The 18171-nt window shown below is 41.9% G+C and overlaps 1 protein-coding gene across 1 annotated transcript in view; it reads left to right on the top strand.

The window, feature by feature from the left end:
• Positions 1-18171, top strand: part of Ano4 (anoctamin 4) — a 179519-nt gene that overhangs the window by 13469 nt on the left and 147879 nt on the right. The gene's annotated exons all lie outside the window — the stretch shown is intronic.

Below are 18171 nucleotides of genomic sequence, written 5' to 3'. Positions count from 1 at the left end.
TTGCAGAAGAACTAAGTAAGGAGAAGGTGTTGCCAGGACTCGGATGATAATTCCCCAGGAGGCTAATTGTGCATTCAGCACCTTGTGTGTACGAGTGCCTGGTAGCTGAGTTATGTAACTCTTAGATTCCCCCAAACATTGTGGCAAGCTTGTGAGATCAATAAGAAAAACATCCTGACAAATTAGAATGTCTACCCCGCCTCTCAAAGCTGAGGGATAGATCATTGAAGTCAGGCAGCCAGGTTTTCACTGCTTTGAGGCATCAGGTATTCGAGGCACTTTACACCCACACTGGTTATGTCTGTCTTGGGAGACAGAGGATAAATGGGACTTTCCCAGGCCTGGTAGACTGACCTCATCCCTTGAGCATTTTTCAGTACAGAAGCAGTATTTTGCTGGAATGTCTCCAACAAGAAATCGGGAAAATGATGAGATGAGCGATGCCTAAAGAGAGTCAGTTCTTATCCCGGGATAGTGGGTCCAGTTGGGGCAAACACTCTTCTGGTTGCTTTTTTTCCTTGGCACAGCAAACTGAATTGAATGTTGGCTTTTCACTGTCCTTGTGGGGTTCCTGAAAAGCTTTCCTATGCAGACCAGCAGAGCACAGCACATTATATTTGTTCTTAAAAGGCATTGCTTTGTCCTATAGCCTTACTTGTAAGTAGCAGGATTTTTATATGAATAAAAAAGAAAGATTATCACATCCACATAGACTGAAATAATGTAAGTCTCTTCTGACTTTGTCAAAAATTTTGATGCCTATCAAAATAAAGAGCTCTGTACAATTAATGAAAGAGTGGTATTTTAAACCTCATGACCAGTCTTGCCATTTCTGGGGCTTCCACTGCCTAGCTCATTTCAAAATCAGTTCACGAGTTATTCATTCAAACCCAAAAGGCCTAATCCTTTTCTAGATAATATGTATTACTCAACTGCATACCAGTCCTCTGTTCGTCTCCAAAATCTGCACTGTGGTATTTAGCTGCTAACGGTGGAGCCCGCAGCTAAGGCTTGCTCAGCCTGCTCTACAGCTGTGACATGTGCAAGACAGGTGCACTGCTTGTGTAATTTGGGTTGTAGATTAGTTAATTTTGTCTGTTGTAATTTTTAAATATGTCCACAGCTGTGTATTCATTTCAGTGTACATAAGAAAAAATAGGCAAAAAAATTATTACCATATAGCAAATGTTAAAAACAAAATTCCTTAAGCATTTTTTTTCCTCACTGCATCTTTTTCTCCTTCAGATTTCAGAGCTTCCATACTTGTATTTTCCTTGCAATCCTCTGTGTACTGCCAGCAGACAGACAGGCTTCTTTAGGGAACTTTTTTTTCTCATGCAGCGTCTGGCTCCAGTCTTGCCCTAATTCCCACAGTGTGCATACGTCATCCATGTGTCTAATGCAAGATCCTTGCTCTCTCTGCATCCCTGTGTCCTCAGCCAGCTCAGCAAGAAAAGAGGAGTTTGCAGGATGCCTGGCTTAGAGGGCAGCAGGAAGTCGTAATTGAAGTCAAACGTCCCTTAGAGGCATCTGTATTTTTGTTCTGTTATTTGACTTGGAGGCCATCAGAAGCGGTCTTCTGGAAATCAAGTGCTTTAGCAATAGTCATAGCAGAGAGACAACCATTTTCACAGTGATTTGGGACACAAAACAAAGAAGGAAAAGTAAAAGTACCTCAAGGAACTTTTCCTGAGTCCATGCACATCTGAAATGGTTGATACTGAATGTATGTTATGAATTACTAATATTATTAGGATATTTGTCCCATAATATCCAAAATTATGGGAAAGCTAATTTTCAGAATGAGTTTCCAAATGGATAAGGACAGGCTCTGTGTTTCAGCTTAACAAAACAAAACCCCTTATCTCCTTTAACATCAAATGTCTAGAAACATGCGAGAATCCTTGGGGCTGGAGAATTGCTCATTGTGCCAGCATGAGGACCTGAGTTCAGATTCCCAGCAGTCATATGTCTGTACCCCCAGTGCTGATGGAGGAGGGGGCAGTGACGAGGATATGCCCAGAGCTTGCCAGCCAGCTGCTCTAGCCAATAACAAAGCGGCGGGCTCAAAGCTCAGTAAGAGACCTTGCCTCAAAAAAAACAAGTGGAGAATGAGTGAGGGGATGCCAGCATTGTGACCACATCCACATGGACATGTACACACATGTGCAGACATACTCACACATCAGGTGGAAATCTTTCATTCATGATCCGTGTGACCACATCATATTAAGACATAATCTTTAAACCTTTGTCAAGATCTAACGAGCAAGAAAGTGCTTTCACACCCTGACTCTTTAATATTCAGTAAGTATAATCTCATATTAATCCAGAGAAAGCAATTTTCTCAAAGTAAGAGTAAGTCTAAGATAATTTTTTGTTTCTTAAAATTATGGTCATTTTTTTAATTTACATTTTTCATATTTAATTCTGTTTTTTTATTGATCCTTTGCTTTGTGTTTTTGAATCATCATTTGTAAGGACATACTTTTTTCTTTATATTATTGCTTAACCTGTGGATACCTTGAAATCCTTAGAATGCATTAGGAACAGTTGTAGTCATGAAACACACCCCTCTCCTGGCCCCGTCAGTCATGTAGGACACAAGAGAAGACCCCTATTATTAAAACCCTTATAAAACAATTCTTATTGTATAAATCAAAGTCTCTGGATGGCATTTATTCATGTAACACACACTGCTTGTACACTCCCTCTGTGGCAGGACCTGCTTTGAGCACTAGGAACTCAGCAATGAATAAGGACAAGAGACCTTGCTTATCAAACTACGCAAATATGTGAGATACCTGTAGGGGAAGGAAAAGATGTGTTGAGAGGGCTTGAAATTTGCTCAAAGTCTTCAAAGGTGGCCTCTCTTCCAGACAGACCAAACAACAGCAAGTGCAAAGGCCTCGAGACAGGAGCACATATACAGGAAACTGTGAGGAGTTGAGTGGAGTTAACTGAACAATGTAAACTACAGTCAGCTATTTTACTAGCAAGCACATGGAAGGCCAGTGACACTGGAGCTTAGCAGCTGGGAGAGGAGGAGAGGAATTTAGCTTTTATCTGAGTGACACGGAAGCCATGAAAACATTTCAACAGAAGAATGCAGAGATCTATCTTCTGTTTCATGAACTCATACTGGCTGCCTGCTCGGATGAGAATGATTTGGTGGAAGGGTGGCATGGTGGGCAAGTAGATTTGTTGTAAAGAGCTAAGAAAGAGAGAGTTTCTTGGCTAAGCACTTAGCAGAGAACACAGTGATCAAGCTCTAAAGTAAAACCAGCAGAAATGAAGACAGGTTGAAAAACACTTTGGGAAAAAGTCACTTGGGCAAGGGTAGCATATGCCTTTAATCCCAGCACTTGGGAAGGAGAGGCAAGTGGATCTTTGTGATTTCAAGGTCAGCCTGGCCTACCCATAATGAGTTCCTGGCTACCTATCTGTATAGATCGATCGATGATAGATAGATAGAAAGATAAATAGATAGAAAGATAGATAGATAGATAGATAGATAGATAGATAGATAGATAGATAGGCAGACAGACAGATATAAAGATAGATATCAGATGTCTAGAAACACATCTCGCTCTAGAGAGAGGGAAAAGGGGGAGGGAGAGGCTAAGGCCCCAGAGAAGAGACTGACTTGGTTGTATGCTACATTGTTTATTTGAGAAACCAAAAGAAAGGAGTTTTCCAATTACAGGGCTCTGGAAAATAGTAGCTCTCACTGTATGGTTGTTAACTATATGACATTCCAGTGGAGACATCAGATAGAAGAGTCTAGAATTTGAAATGAGGTCCAGGCTAGAGGACTTAGAAAAGATCCCAGAAAAGAATGGCTGCAAACAGAGAAGAGGCCCAAAGGTGAAGCACAGGACATTCCAGTGTTTCCAATGTGAAGGATAAAGAAGAGCCAAGAACAAATCTAAGATGGAGCTAAAGAGAAACAGAAAGAAACCTAGAGACTGTTGCAAGGGCAAACGCATTTCAGAAGGGAGGTAACAATAGACAATGTTGCTCCTGTTGGAGCAAAAATCAAGAAGATCAAGCTGAAGCATGAATCACCAGATTAGCAGTGTAGGGTCTAAGCAAACCAAGAAAGACATTTCACTGGAGACGCGCAGGTGAAGTTAGTATTAGAGGCTTTTCAGGTCCTAGCACCTTTGGCAGCTGCAGGCCACTACTCAGACATCATCGAACCTGAGGGCTACAACACTTTCAACCAGGCTCCAAAGTGGCACAAAGAAATGGCATCAAGAAACTTGAATCACAAAGACAGAGATCTCTTAAGAGAGTCAACTCCAAGTTTCTGAGGAGCATGCAGACAATTCAAAGGCAATGCACACACCAAGCTTATCAAGACCCTTGGAAAGCCAATGGAGGTTAAGTCCAAGGTGTCAAAGGGTCCCAACCACAGACCCTTCTGAGTTGCTTTCATAGTCTACCCCAAGTTTGGGAAGCAGAGCTGAGCTGTATATAGCCAAGGACTGCAGACTGCCAGTCAAAAGCCAAGGCCTAAACCAAAGCTGAGGCTGCAGCTGCAGCTCAGGCTGGGGCTAACATGCATGAAGGTATCAAATAGGAGCAGTGGTTTCCAGGTGTTCCACTCCAATGCAAAGCAGAGAAACCTAATCAAGAGAAAGTTCTTTTTTATTTAAGATGGTGAAATTAAGCGTTCCCTTAACACTAGTCTGTGTGTCCATTTACAGGGGGACATTGGTATATGGGAAAAGTAAGGTAAATGACATATAGAGGGGTGCGTTCGAAGAATAGGAAAAGAATGGTCAGAAGTCCCTCCAACAGCATTGCCTTTCCCCATATAGGCACACAGATACTATGCCCTCTCTGTGCGTATAGCTAACCAGCTTTTCACTTCATGCACAATATCTCACCCCCAAAGTCACATTCAAATATATTACCCTCCAAAGTGGTAAGTATAGTAAGCTTTTTAAACTAAATTAAATGCAGGAGCCTGAGGTCGATCCCTAGAACCCACAAAATGGTAAGAGAGAACCAGCTCCCACAAATTTACTTCTGACCTCCATTAGCAAGCCAGAGCATGCACACTCACACATACACACACGATGATAATGAGGAGGAGGAAGATGATGATGATAAATTTAAAAGTTTAAAAATCTAAAATGGACAAAATAAATAAGCTGGTCAAAACAATTTCTGAGTTCACTAGTCTCTCAGGATAGAAATATCTGACTGCAATAAACACAGGAATACATGCACATTCAGAACTGAGTTTATTGCATATTTCTCCATGGAATGATAATAAAAATACTATTATTGAGATTTTTCCACACATTTTTATTATACAATATGATTCAGACCAAATGGTAACCTTGCTCAGGCTTGGAAGAGATCACCTTCTGTGTTATGTGTGTATGTCAAGATCAAGGAGGTTGGAAGGCTGAGAAGACAACTAGGGTTACAGGCAGCTAGGGTTATGGGAAACCAAGAAAATTATAATGACTAGCAAAGCTGGGCACCTGCCAAGCTGTAGTTCATGAATATTTTTGGCCTCCAGTAGTTGTGGATTTGACTCTAGCAGTTGTAGCATCGCTGAGTGGTCCTAGACAACTAAACTACAGAGACATTCTGAATCTTGGTTTTATACATTTGATAACAAAGGCAAGCTAGTCATCCATGAATTGGTAAGAGAATTAAGTGACCCCACATATGGGATACTCAATAGCATAAACCTTCAAATATTCTGTACTTAGTTTTACTCTAGGTTTTATTCTAAATCTTTGAGATTTTTCTCAGGGTGACTCTCCAGTTATCTTCTGCTTATGGAGAACGATACTGAGTTTTCATTTATGACTATCACAAAGCAATACATGAAATTATTTTATAGACAATATATACATTTCTGGGACTCATACAAGACATACCAAAATATCTGTGATTCTTGCTTCTTTTCCATATCTACACATAATTCCTTCCTGTTTAGTGTGGGCTGATTGTATATTCCTAACTAATAGAAAATGACTCTATCTTAACAAGCTATGGCCAATGTCATGGGATGCTAATGTTACAGTTACATTTTAACCTATAGGATTCTATCTCAGCAGGTTTGTGTTTTTCAAGGAGTGTCTTAGCCATTATTCTACGCTATGGAGAGATGGCATGACCAAAGCCACTCTTATAAACAAAAAGAATTTAATTGGGGGCTTGCCTGCAGTTTCAGGGTTTCTATTATCATCATGGTGGGGAGCATGGCAGCATGTAGGCTGGCACTGGAGCAGTAGCTGAGAACAACATCATGATCCATGGGCAGAAAAAGACTCTGGGCTTTAGCAACCTCAAAGCTCACCTCCAATGATGCCACACCCCTAATATTTTTAATCCTCTCAAACAGAGTCACTCTCTGGTGACCAAACATCAAATACACGAGCCTGTGGGTGCCATGCCTGTTCAAACTGCCGTAAAGACTAAGCTACCATGACCTGAGATGGCCTAGAAAGAGGCATGGCATAAAGGAGGGTGGGTTATCTTGTAGGACTTGCCAAAGCTTTTGGTTATTGGAGCAGTCTGTACAGGGGAGGAGAGAAGAGGCGACCCATGCAGGGCTTCAGGTACATATGGACTTCAACCTCATCCAACAAGGAAGCTACGGAGCAGAAAGTGCCCAACAGGTCTAGGTCTCCTTTAAGGCAAGGGTCCTCATGGCAGTCACTGGGTGAAGAATGTGGAGGTGATGGGTGCTACTTCTGTTTTTCCAGCCCTTCTGGGCAAAGCACCAGCAGCACTTGGTACCACCGGTATTAACACCAGAAGAGCCGAGTCCATAGTGTCCAGACAGCCCACGTAGAGGTCTTAACAAGCACATAACTCAGGGGGTCTTTGCTATATATAAAGAGAGTAGGAGCAGTGGAGATTTGCATTGATTCTGCTTTAATCTGCTTATTTTTTCTTCTAAATTTAGGATACTACACTTTAAAGTGAAGGACTCCATATGGCTTGTGTAATTTCTTTAAGAGCAAAGACTATCTTACTGGGTTTTACTCCAGCGCTTAGAGACTTAATCAAGTGCTTAGCTATGGAAGTTTGAATTTGGTTCAAAAAAATTCTGAATAGCTAATTTCTATTTATTTATTTAGATGTGTTTATTTTATTTTATGTGTGTGAATGTCCTGTCTGCATGTATGTATGTGCACCTCATTTTTATGTGGTGTTAGCAGAGGTCAGAAACTGGAACTGAACTGAAGTTATAAATAATTGTGAGCTACCACGTAGGTGCTAGGAATTGAACCCTGGTCTCCTGTAAAAACAACGCATACTCTAAAACCTCAAAGCCATCTCTCCAACCCAAAGAATAGCTAAATTTTATGGCTGTATTGAAGTATCACTAGTCAATTGAGTTCTGGTGTTTCCCAGTTTTAGAGACCCGTGGGGCTGCCTAGTTCTTTGTTGTGGGTGTCACTGTTTAGCAGTGTTTAGCAGCATCTTTAGCAGCAGCTGTGGTCTCTCTCTTTCTGGTGCTAGTAGCACATATTCTAAGTCTACCTGTCTATCTAAGTCATTTTTACTTGTCCCAGCAAGGATGGACACAGGTAGCAAGGGTTGATCTTGACTAAGAATCAGCAAGCTAAACACCTGATCCAATAGTTTGTGGTTTGTTGTTGTGTCTATGAAGTAGTGAGAGGAATTAAAGGTGGATGAAACCACAGACCAGCTTAAGTAGTGGAACAGAAGACTACCAAATCAGAAGAAAAGCCTATTTGTTTGAGGAAAATAATAGGATCGAAGTTAGGAATAGCCTCTCAAGCCAGGAAATTGATTTAGATCTTACTTCTGTACCACTTACTAAGTAAACGCTTGGGTGAAGTTTTCAATCTCTCTGTGTTTCAATTTCCTCATTTATTAACTGGCTTATAATTCCTGCTCTTATGAAGACGAAGTGAATTCTGAGCTCTATGCTCAACTCCTCTTAGGAGAGTCTGACACACATTCAGTGCTTAATCACAGCCAATGATGTCCTTATTAAGGAGGGAGTGGCTTCATCCACTGGCCGAATATTTTCTGTGTGATTTTTCAGGCATGCATCGTTTTCCTTGTCTCTTCTTGAATTGAGGGTCCTTCACCTGTGTCTAAGAGGCAGTGTCTAAGAGAATAAGAGATTTTTTCATTGTGAAATAGCTCTCTGCCAGGACTCAGTTTACTGAGTTACTCTCTCACATTGGCCCATGGAAACAGCACTGTTATCACTATCAGATTCTTCAGGCTGTTTCATCAATGTGGTAATGGGGGGATTGTTTTTCATCCCCTTTGCCTCTAACTCTGATTCCCAGTTTAATTTCTGAGTTCAGTTTAAAGCTCTAAGGACCTTAACTGCTTTTGTTTATTTAGGAAGAAAAAGTTTAATCAAAACATTTCTGTTGCCAGGTCAAGATGACCAGTACAAAGTTACCTTGAACTGATTTGCTCAAAAGATTATCTTAAATCAATACTTAATTTCATATGATTCGTTTGCATTTTTTCAACACACACAAAAAGCACAACTTACTGGAAAATAATATCCATCTTCCAAGTTACAGCAGAGGATCTAAAGATGCATTGTGAACTATTGTTACTTCCCACATGAGTAATTTTTCACACAAGGTCTGAAAATCCTCTCAGTGCTCTAAACAGGACTTTTGGGGGGATAAAGCACATTTTGCATTGTTGTCATTGTGAACTAGAGAAATCCTACAGGGCACACAGCAAGAGACAAATTAAGTCCATGAAATGACACATGGAAGCACCCTCTCTTCATGGTATCACTTGTACAAAGTAAACAGGTTGAGTTGACCGCAACTGTTTATGGGTAAACAGAGAGAGTGAAAAGCTTTGGAGCAGTTTGGGTAACTTTCAATCCATAGTCTCCTGTTTATCATTCTTACAAAAGTAGGAAATTTAAAGATGAACTTCATTAGCTAAGCCTGATAGGACTTATTTGCAAAAGTGCCTATACTGGGGAAGGGGGAGAGAGCATGCCAAAGTTAACTAAAGAGCAGTCAGTGGCTTCTGATGATGGTTTTGAATAAAATCATTCATTTATTCAATCATTCATCAAACACCAATTAGATGCCCACTATTATTGAGGACAGTGAAACATGAAACAAGTGTCCAGTTTTGTGGAAGTGTCAAAAATCATACAGAATTATGAGGTACTAATATTTCATTTGGGAATTCAAGGAAAGCCTTTATGATAACAGGAAACTGAGCACAGAGAGGATGGAAATTCGCATTCACAATCCTTGCCCCATTATTGTTTCTCTAACATATGAATGTAGGAAAAATTGGTGGAGCTGAATGGGGGAGGAGAGCTTAAACAGAGGAGCTGCAAGATTTGGCTGGAATCTAGGAGACCTGGAAAACTCTTAGAAGGCACAGAGCAAGAGACAAATTAAGTCCATGAACAATGTCAAAATCTTCGGAGGCCCCAGCTGGATGCAATCCCTCCTTAGCCTGCCCTTTGCCTAATTACCGATGTGGAAGTTACCCCTTCACTTGTACCTTTCTGTACACCCCAAGTTTCCTTTCTGAAATTCTCCCCTACTGCCTAGTACAGCTGAAACTATTCAGGAATGTCAGCCATTCTGTGTTCCAGCAATGGAGTGTCTAGCATACATTCTGTGACACTTGTGACAAGGCCAGAACCATGAATGAGGGAGAGCACATCCAGCCCCTTTATCTTGAAACAATAGCCACAGGGAACCTAACAGCACTTCAGATCTGAGTGTCTGGGACAGGGCAGAAGGTTCTCAGATACCTACTGGGGCTGCTTTGACCTCACATTTGCCTGTACAACTAAATCCCTCTGGGTGTGTAGAAAGAGCCTCCCTTTTCCAGCTTTAGAGTTCCACCTGAATGTTCTTCCCTGGAGACTCTAACCAAGAACCCTGTGGAGAAGGAGATTAGTATATGATCCCAGCTTCTCATTACCAAAGCTGAAGAGGGCTCCTCTGGGGTTGGCAGGAGGTATGCCAGGGTGGCAGCAAATGAAGTAGAGAAGCCACAAGCCCTACCACTAACAGAATGGACTGAGAATATATCCTTTCCCCTGCATTGCACCCATCTCTGTAGAATTCAAAGGCTTCGCACTGTCACTTATGAATGCTAGCTTGCCTTGGAGATGATTAGGGGGCTGCATCTCTTTCTGGGCCTCTGCCTAAGCACACTGGGCAAGTTACCTGCAGACTTTTCCTGACACTCACACCTTTGTTTGGATGCCAACATTAGTTAATTATCTGTTCAAAGCAAAGCTGAATTCTCTCAGCCCCAGCCGTTTACTTGGGAGTCAGCACCCTTCAGAGTCTGTGCAACGAAACACCCTGAATTTGCTGTTCACGAAGAAGGGAACAAGCAAATGAGGTGAAAGTTCTTTGCCCTACAGAATGAAAGAAAGTTCCCTTTACCCCTTCTACCCCCATAGTCCTTATGAATGCTTGTTTCAATTGTATTCCAGGGCCTCTGCCAGGTACTGGAAACTCAAAAAATGAATAAATGCCCCAGTTACCCATTGTTGCATATAAACAACTCCAAGATGTGTGGGTTGAAACAACAAGCATTTATTTTGCTGCCAGATCTGTAGTTGGCCAGGGACGAACAAGGACGGTTCCTCTTCACGCCACCAGACTCCACTGGGATTGGTCCCACTAGGCCCTAGAGTGGTCCCTGTCTAGGCACTAATGGCAGCTGAGCTTGTTGTGTCTGATTTATGAGACCTCAAAAGACTATCAGGAGTCAAGCTTGTTGCAAAACTCATGAGGATCTTTTTATTACAAGTTAGCTCAGGCTCACACCCTCACTGCCAGAGCAGTTGAGAGCAAAAAGCCTCGTGCTCAGGTAAGGTGGGTGATTTAAGGAGTCTGGTCCCCCCCAGCATGCCCAAAGCAGGGGGATTCCTGCCTGGCAAGTGTCTATTGGTTGAAACACAAAAGGGTATGCTGCCTTTTGAATTGATTGGCTATAGGAAGGCCCCCAAACCATTCTTAGGGAAGAGGGGCTGGTTTCCTAGCAACTGTAGCTCTAGTGGGCAGGAGAAGAATGCAGTAAGGCTGGTTCAGCCCTCCGCCACACACACACAACTCCTCTGCAGGCAGTGGGGCATGTCTCCACCTGGCTGGCCTTCAGTCAGGCTTGTGCTTTAAACTTTAAACCAATACCCAAAATTCTTTGGTCTCTCAAGCTCTCAGCCAGGGCTATGGGCTACATACCTTGTTTCCTCTTCATGTGTGCTTCTCACTGGCATCCTTGTACCATGGTGGCTGAATCTCAATGTTGATATCCATTTCTGCAGCATATTGCTAGAGCAGTTTCTTTAACTGTATTTTCTTGGTTGAGGAAGAATGCAAAGGAAAGAGCATAGACTCCACCTCTTGTTGGAGCATGGGAAAATCGCAGGTGAGTGGAATGGCATGGCAAACCATTGTGAGAAACTACAGAGCTTTAGCTATGACAAAGAAATGAAGCATAGCCTAGTCTAAAAGGTGTTTTGTTTAATTTTTTTTTTTTCTGAAAACACTAAGGGATTTGTAAGGTTCCCAGAAGCAAAAAGAGTGTCCCCTGAGTCTTTAATGAAGAATAGATACTTTTCACCTGGGCTTGACATTCCAGATGGGAAACACACTAGACTTTATAAAATTCGATTGAAATTTAGCCGTCCCTGCCTTGGGGTGCCCTTCTCTTCCTAATGGGACTGGGAATTCCAGGAAGACCAACCACATAGGTTTCCCACAGTCCCTGCATCATCCCTTCATCTTGATGGCTTCCACATCATTTATGTGCACTCAGCATTTCCCTGTGAATATTATGCAGGTCAGATGTAATGGCTCATCTAAGCCTCGGTGATAGGGCTAGCCAGATGTGTGATTTTAGTCGCTCATTTTCTCTAAGTGTTCTAATGTAGTGCAGTGTCCCTTAAATTTTTTATAAATGAAGCCCATTTCCATTTACCACAATTTAAATAAAAACCCATCTCAATAGCTTTCTTTCAAGCTAAGAGTTTGTCTAAACCACCCATGCAGGAATCCTGACCCTGATGGTCTTTGGGGAATACAATACTTACTGTCAGTAGAGTCCTTTGCTTTTCAGTTCCATTTTCCACTCTCATTTTTTTTCTAGACATGTTAAAATTAAAAAGAGCTTCATAGAAGGCCAGCGCTGCAGCAGATGAAAAAACTGAAAGCATAGTGCCTATGATTTCCCTGACCTTAGCTGGCCAGCAGGCAGGAAAGAAAATTATACATGGTAAAACCTTTTGCCCATTAGTGTTTCAGAAACACATTTTGCTGCCCCTGAGGGCTGCTCCCCCTCACCCTGAAGGCTCCTGGGTACAGCTAGGATGCTATTTTGAATTGTACAGCAACAAATTTCTTCAGCATTCATTCAAGGCTGCCTAGATTCAGTTTCTCAGCCTCTGATCAGTGACCAAGGCACTTCTGAAATCTACTTCCTCATTCAGTGACTCACGGAAAACACTGTAGTTCTAAAAGGGTATAAACTGTTCGAGGCATCCCTCTTGCTTCTGATTGCCCAAAGGTTTCTTTATCCTAAGTTCCCTGTTCAAGCTTCATTTGAATAAAAAACTCTCAGGGTTAAGTTTTTCTGCCACACGAGGCAGTATTTAGTTGGTAAAGCAAAGGGAAGTAATCAAAAGGTAGACGTGTTAGTTTGTGGTTTTAATTTTTTCTTCTTTCCACCTGGTGCCTCTATGCAACAGTGCAATAATTCATGTTTAGGAAACCAAGAGTTATAACTAGACCCTGTAGTACTAGGAGCTAGTACTTGGAACTTTGTGTGAACTTAAATAGTTTAAGTGTAATTTGGAAGTAAACTGAATATGATAATGAGCCTGTTGGTTAATCATTCCAAATTTTAAAGCCATCATTCCATCATTTCATTTCCCTCTTTATGTACCTACAATTCTTTTTTTTTTTTTTTTTTTTGTCATCACAGTAAGCCTTCTCACAGTAAGCTCCTGAACTCTCTTACTCCTTTGTTGCTTTGGCGTATTTCCCTGGGAAAGCCTTGACAAAATGTGATTGTCACCTTCTTTGCCTGTATCTGAATGCTGAACACTGCTGCAGAAATATGCTAGCCGGTTCACCTTAAATTGTGATGTAGCCTCAGATGGCACCGAGAGTGTTCAAGGGAACTCATGGTTTTACCTATCCTCCTACAGGAACTAAATAACTAAGTAGCTGAATATTTCCCTCTTTCCCTGTCCCCCTTCATCCTGCTCTTTTTTTTATTCCTCTGCTTCTTTTTCTCATGTACTTGTTCATTTCGGTTGTTCAATAAATACACAGCCCTTAGCATGATTGTACACACTTAGAAGACATCAGTGAACAAAACCAAAAGCTCCACCCTCGCTCACAGTCGGTGGGCAATAGACATGATAAGTCAGTGGTGTAGTGTGTCAGAGAGCAAAAAATAATATGTCAAAGACAAAATTAAAGTGGAGTATGGCTGGGAGTAGCGAAGAAGGGTTAGTCATCTTAAAGAGAAGGTTGGATAGCAGATTTTATTTTAGGTGGCTTGTGACTGAAGTCTGGATATGCTGGAGTTGGGGCATAGTAGCTTGCTGTTACTTCATATTGTCTTCTGGCCTCTTTAATCTTCTTACCTTCTGCTCTGCATCCTTAACTGAAGTTCTGCTCGTAGGCTTGCTTATGCTGTGATAGAAATGAACACAACCAGACACTCTTCTGCAAGTGCCCTATACTCTTCATCTCTCCTCATTCGGCTGATACTACTGTCTGACACTAGCCCCAGAATCCCCCATGACTCCCAGATTCTCTTCTCAACCTTCTCAAGGACATTGTTACCTCTTCCTCCTGCGTCTTCATGTTGACTTCTCTATCTAGTTGCTAAGACTGTGCTCCTGATGCTTATGTGTTAGGAATAAAAATCTCATAACTGCATAATCTAATGACCATTCCATTTCTCTTCTACAATGCCCTGTGTCCACCTCATTACTCCTTCAATATTCCTTAGCAGTTACCTTTGCAGGTCATGCAGGGCCAGACTTCATGGGAAATCATCCCTGTTTCCTTGCCTTCCTCCAGCAGAGGCTTACCCACTCCTTGAAAACCCTTTGATCTGGGTCATGGAGACAGTGTGTGCTCTTTCTTGCATCTCCTTGCTTCACTTCTTAACCTCCTGTGTCACCTGCCTCTTCTATTTAATGTCTAAATATTAGCATATCTTTGGGCTTGGGCTTGGGTTTCCTTTCCTTATCTCTGTCTCTGTGACCTTACCCAGTCCCACAGATTTATATGAAGTCTATATATGTCACTCAAGGCCTCGTCATCCCAAGCTTCATGGAAAAGTCATTTCTTGATTTTTAGGCTGATTGAGTGGACCATAGGTGCTGTTCTTTGTTGATGCCAGAGACTAGAGATAATGGAAACTTCACACAAGCATCTTTGTCTGGAGCAGGGAAATAGAAATTACACAGGACTATTTCAGGTTCTCTCATAGCTCATTGTCTAGAATTCATCATATATCTTGAACCCATGTTGCTAACTAGAAGATTATCTTTCCATGTGCACCAAGGGAAAAGAGAACCAGATTCCAGGAACACTGGTACACCCCATAGTTTCAAATATACCACATATTACAGATTAATATGATATTATACATTATTTGTATAACCTATATGAACTAGAAGAGCATAGCTATATCCATTATACCAAAAAAGCTAATATGAAATGAGTTATAATTATTAGTTACATCACTCTGTAATGAAAGATCATGGGAGCCCCAGTTCTTAACAGTTTTCTCATAGATTTTAGATTAAGAAAAAACAAAACTTGGTAACATCTATAAAGAAAAGTAGATAGACTCAAGAGTAGTGAAAAGATAAAGTCATAAGGAAAACAGAACCAAAAAATCTTGGCCTAGAGGTCTTTTCTGAGACTGATACTCCAACCAAGGACCATTCATTGAGATAACCTGGATCCCCTGCTCAGATGTAGCCCATGGCAGCACAGTCTCCAAATAGGCTCCGTAATAAGGGAAACAGGGGTTGTCTCTGACATGAATTCAGTGGCTGACTCTTTGATCACCTCCTTCTGAGGTAGGGGGATACCAGGCCACAGAGGAAGACAATGCAGCCAATCCCAATGAGACCTGATAGGCTAGGGGCAGATGGAAGGGGAGGAGGACCTCCCCTATCAGTGGACTGGGGAAGGGGCATAGGAGGAGAAGAGGGAGGGATGTCGGGATTGGGACGGGACGAGGGAGGAGGCTACAGCTGGGATACAAAGTGAATAAACTGTAATAAATAAAAAATTATATTGAAAAACAAAACTTGGTAAGATCTATAAAGAGAAGTAGATAGACTCAAGAGCAGTGAAGAGTTAAAATCAGTAGGACTCGGTGATTAACTGGCTTTGTCATGAGTTAAGAATGGGTGAGGCATAATTGCTGAACTTGAACCGCAAAGTGGCTAACCGTGGCATCAGTGAGAAGAATGATTTCTTCAAAGACGTGGCTATAGTTACGCATTTTGAGCTTGACAACAACCAAGGGCAGACATGCTGTTAGCCTTGGCCAAGGTGATATGGAATGTGGATAGGTAATCTGGTCCAAAGACAGGAGTCTTGGAGACATCAGGTGACACTGAATGCTGCTGGGAAGAAGTGAGTTCATCCAGAGAGGATGGAGAAAATGAGACAATGAGACTACAGCCTGAATGGAGCCCCGGGGTATCCACATTTAACAGTCTGTTAAAGGCTATTTACTATGGCAGATGCTTATGTCATGTTCAGGGAATGAATATTTTGACAGTGTAGGACCATACAGTACCACCAAAGCTTCCTTCCCTCAGGGAACAGTATCTCCTCTCCCTCCCTTTCTCTCTCTGTGTGTATTAATGAATGTGTTTATGCATGTGAAGATACAGTAGAATTTATATTAGCCAATTCCATCAATATCAGCCAAAAAGCTTCTTCAAACTACACTCACACACTCTGATGTGTCTCTAAGAGAATCAAGAATATCCGGTACAAAAAAAAAAGTCTCTTTAGAGACACATGCCCTCATTTTACAGAGAAAACTGAAAAGCTCAAGTCATTTGCCCAGTGGCACACAGCTGGCTAGGTGGCAGCCCCCTCAGAGGAGCTGATTGTTTAGTGATTTCCCTCAGATCTTTAGCCTCCAGGAATGTATACTCTTCCATCAGCTTCGCGGAGTAGCTTACAGGCACCAGTTATTAGCATCAGAAGGCCAACTGAGCATTTAGTAAGCATGAGAAGGAAGCAGGGAATACTGTCTTGTTAGAGGAAGCAGGGACTACTGTCTTGTTGGACTTATTTTTATCCAATCACAGCAGCCTTAGAAGAGCCCTCGCAAGGTGTACACCGAAGCTAATTAATGTACCACACGATATTGAGAGCAATCACTATGTACTATACTCTGGATTTAAAGCCATAGCCAGTCACTCTATAAAATGGTAATGGGAACCAAGAGATAATTAAGGACACTTGTGTAAGCCCTAACTTTCCTCTTTTGGAGAAGCAAGTTGGAAGCCCAGTGAGTTGGTGAGAATCTGGGCTGCGTGCTTTCTTTGGTGTGTTTATGCTCTTGTGTCCCTCCAATAAACTTAACAGGGGTGATAATCATACCAGCCTCATAACGTTAGTGTGAAGATGGAATGATTTAACATATTTAAATGCCCTAAAACCTGTCCAGCATGTAGTGACATTTGCAGCTTCTCCTCTACTGTCCCATTCGATTCACTATCATTTTCTCTATCCAAGAAGCTTATCTTGTCTCAGTTAGAAGTGATCACCTCTCCTGAGGGGGGAGCAGCCTTACCAGGCCACAGAGAAAAACAATGCAGCCAGTCCTGATGAGACTTGACAGGCTAGGGTCAGAGGGAAGGGGAGGAGGACCTCCACTATCAGTGGAGTTGTGAAGGGGCATGGGAGGAGATGAGGGAGGGAGAGTGGGATTGGGAGGGCGTGAGGGAAGGGGCTACAGCTAGGATACAAAGTGAATACACTGTCATTTATAAGAATATAAATAATTTTTAAATGAAAAAAAAATTCACATTTTTTTGCTCCAGCATCTTATGGTTTTGCTTTGTTCTCATAAGAATGTTGTCACCTGAGGGGATACAGAGCACACTCACATGGCCATGACAGTTTGGCCTTTACCATTTACCTATTTTTTTTAAGTAAATTTTTTTTTATTAATTACACTTTATACATTTTGTATCCTCCCATAAGTCCCTCCCTCCTCCCCTCCTGATTCCTCCCTCCCTCCCCCTTCTTCATGCATGCCCCTCCCCAAGTCCAAGGAGGGGAGGTTCTCCTCTCCTTCCTTCTGATCTTAGTCTATCAGTTCTCATCAGAAGTGGCTGCATTGTCATCATCTGTGGCCTACCATTTGCCTTTTATTCTATGTTCCTGGCAATGTTTTCTCCCTATATAGTAAAACAGTCTTCTTCAGCACTTTTTTTTTTTTTTTAGCTCTCTGTTTAAAAATCAACTCTATCCAAAGGCCTGTCCACACAATTCTAAAATGGCACTTCCTTCCTATCATTAGGCTCTGTGACCTTCCCCTTCTCCTCAGAGTACACCCACCATTGGAAATTCTGTATATGTATGTCGGTCTCTTACTTCCTAACTGAAATTTATGTGCACTGTGTCATATCTGAATCACTAGCACAAAGTGGCTACTGACTGGTTGGTTTATTTGTTTGTACATTGAATGAATGGATGTCAACGTTGAATCTATAGGAGGCCTTAAGCACGCTGAAGGGACAGGTGACAGGAATGGTGGGCTTAGCTCTCAGGTCTTTTTCTGTTTAAGCCTTGTAGTCAAAAAATTCCAGATCTTTGGCTCCTTTTTGCCACCTTCCCAGGTTGTTACTACTTTGGTCCCTCACAGAGGTAACCATGCTAACAAATGATTACATATTCTGCCAAAAACTCACCTGTTCTCATGCCATTAAATATAATGAAGCCAAATACGCATTTCTATTATTTCCTCTTTAGCTGTTGAGCAAAACAGAGACAAGAAGTTCAATGGTTTGAAGATCACAGAGCCAGTAGGGGGTGGTGTGGATCACAGAGGGGGTAGGGGTAGTGTGGATCACAGAGGGGGGAGGGGTAGTGTGGATCACAGAGGGGGGAGGGGTAGTGTGGATCACAGAGGGGG

This window comes from Psammomys obesus, unplaced genomic scaffold (genome assembly GCF_907164565.1).
Source record: "Psammomys obesus unplaced genomic scaffold, mPsaObe1.curated_primary_1811, whole genome shotgun sequence".
In the NCBI taxonomy this organism is placed as follows: Eukaryota; Metazoa; Chordata; class Mammalia; order Rodentia; family Muridae; genus Psammomys; species Psammomys obesus.
The sequence above is the reverse complement of the archived record's forward strand: the minus strand, read 5'-3'. Positions and strand labels throughout refer to the sequence as shown.